The sequence below is a fragment of the Corvus hawaiiensis genome, chromosome 26, assembly GCF_020740725.1.
Source record: "Corvus hawaiiensis isolate bCorHaw1 chromosome 26, bCorHaw1.pri.cur, whole genome shotgun sequence".
Lineage (NCBI taxonomy): Eukaryota > Metazoa > Chordata > Aves > Passeriformes > Corvidae > Corvus > Corvus hawaiiensis.
The window spans coordinates 21,485,420-21,487,944 of NC_063238.1; positions in this window are offsets into that span (position 1 = coordinate 21,485,420).

Consider the following 2,525-nt stretch of genomic DNA (forward strand, 5'->3'; position numbering starts at 1 on the left):
GCCTGTGTTTAATTTTCTTTAACTGTGGGCCTTCAAAGGTGAGAAAAACCAGGGCAGCTGGTTTTTATATTGACAAGTAGTTTCACAGCAGGTTTATTCACTGTCAAGAGATACTAATAAATGGGGAGCATAAAACTGTAGAAGGAGTTTTAAGACTAATTTTGAAATAAATGTGGTTATGGATTTAGAAGCCCCTTGTGCATTTAAGGAATAGTTTAAAAGAAGTATGACCAAGTGCGTTGCAGAGTTTGGCTTTTTTTGGACTGATGTTGGTTGCTGGAACTGACAGTTCCAGTCACTGGAAGAGGCTGGAGGGCCCTGATTTGGAGTGGCCCAGCTCCAGTGCTACAGGTCTCTGCTCTTGGTCGTGTCAGACCACCCCTGGGGACAAGACTTCTTGGGGTATCAAAGAGGAGCTTGGCACTTTTCCCAAAACTTCTGCACTCTTAAGATGTTAAAGTAGTGATTAAATATGGGCAGTCTCTGTATTTTGTGTACTTTTTGTTTGTGGTAGATTTAACCTGCTCTTTTTTTCCCCCCAAATTCAGTGAAATAAAAGCAACAGTCTGCATGTCTCTTGCAAAGCTCTGCAGTCAGTTTCTGCTCTGTTGAAGATTCTGTATTGGAAAAATAAGTATGTGTTTGCTTTAGCCGAGTTCACATTTTGCACTCTTTACCAGTACTTTCATAGTTCACTTGCTGGAAATATTAAAGGAAAAGGAAAAGTCTTTCTTTTGAAGATATTAATTGAACACTACTCATTTTAGCTTTTGCACCTAAACTGCCATTAAGATAAATTCAGCTGTTTTCCTTTCAGATTTGATGCAGCTGAATTTGCTGAAACTGTAATCTGAGGGTCAAGCACTGCTACTCAGTTGAAACAAAGTTTAACAAAATGGGCGAGTGGATTAATAAGTGCTGCGTTCGCAGTGGGGCTTTTAAGGTCCTGTCTCTTAACAGGCAGATTATGAAAATGACAGAAACCTTGTATTTATGTGAGGCTTTCCCCCAGGGGAATACGTTTTTGCTAATCTCTTAATGCAAATGAAACGGCGGTTGTAGTTGCTGGTTAATGTTTGGTGGAAGCAGATTATGGATTGTATTGTGATTTTTGTGTTTTCCTGTAATCCCTGAACTGAGAGAAGAATGCCTGGTTCTGTTAGCAGATACAGTCAGAAAAGAGTCAGAGTACTGATGTCCCCCCCTTCCCCTCCAATAGCAAATTATTGTAGTAAATATTAGAAAGTCTTTTGGCTCTTTATTTCCTTTCATTTGATGAAATCTGAGCTACTTGTTTGTGCCTGCAGCCGGTCTCTTGCCAGCGCTGGCTCCCATGACTCATCGGGTCTCTCCCGGCGCTCTCGCTGGGAAGAATCTCTGCTCTGTTCCCTTGCCGTGATGGAGTTGGGAGCTGCTCAGGAGTGCAGCACAGTGACCATGGGTCTGCTGTACAGTGATAGCTCTGCTGTACTGCATGGACCGAACATTTTCTTAAACTCATTCACGAGTAAGAAATTTGAACCTCAGTCTTCGGAATAGAGATTAATTGCTATGTAAATTTGTAATTGTCTGTGAAATACTACATGTGCCCAGAGTAAAAATCAAAATGCTGCAACTGCACTTGGACATATTTAGGATAAAAACTAACAGAGTAAATAAGTTGAGTTAACAGTGAGATAATATGCTATGGAGCAGAAAGCTTTTCATGGTCACTTAGCGCATCTAGCTGGTTCAGCCTGCCTAAGTGAATGAATCTGTCCCTTGAGATGAAGTTTTACATTTGTGAAACTTGCAGTTACTTGTACCTAGTATTTTTAAAAACTCTGTCTCAGGTTAATTTCTGCAAGTGTAGAAGGCTAACACATAACAGTAACAGCAGCAGCACCAAAGGCCAAGGTGACGCCAAGAGGCCTGATTGCATTCACAGCCTCCCCCCACCCCGTTCAGGGTCATTCTCAGTTACACAGAGGGTAACTGAATTAAATGGTAAGAACTTCTCTAAAAGAAGCCTCCTTTACAAATCCTTTTAGACAAGATGATATCCCCAGACTAAATAAGTGTTCAGGCAGAAAGCAAGAGCTGATTTTATTCAGATATTCTGAGGCATAATGCTAATGAGTTCAAGGGCTTAAATCTTTCAACAGTCACACCTTCAAGAGCATCTGTTGACCTTTCTTAGGTAGTCTCTTTTGCTGATGAGAAGTGGATGTGGTCAGCTCTATTACAGGTGTGTCTTGCTGCTGATTCATTTTGGCATCTGGCTGCTAGACTTACTGTTTAGATTTTTCTCTCCAAAAGCTGTTGCCTTTGTGCAGATATAATCATAGGCTGTGTTGTAATAAGAGTTAGGGCTTGCTGGCTATTTTATTTATAGTGCCTGTTGAGCGCTTCTAACCTCTGGGCTTGTATCAGGTTTGCATAACGCATCAGCAGTCTGAGAAAGGTGTCCAGCAGCAAAGGGAGGGGATGTGCTTGGTCTGGTTGAAGTAGCAGTCAGTTCCTTCTGGTACCTGTTTGCCCCACTC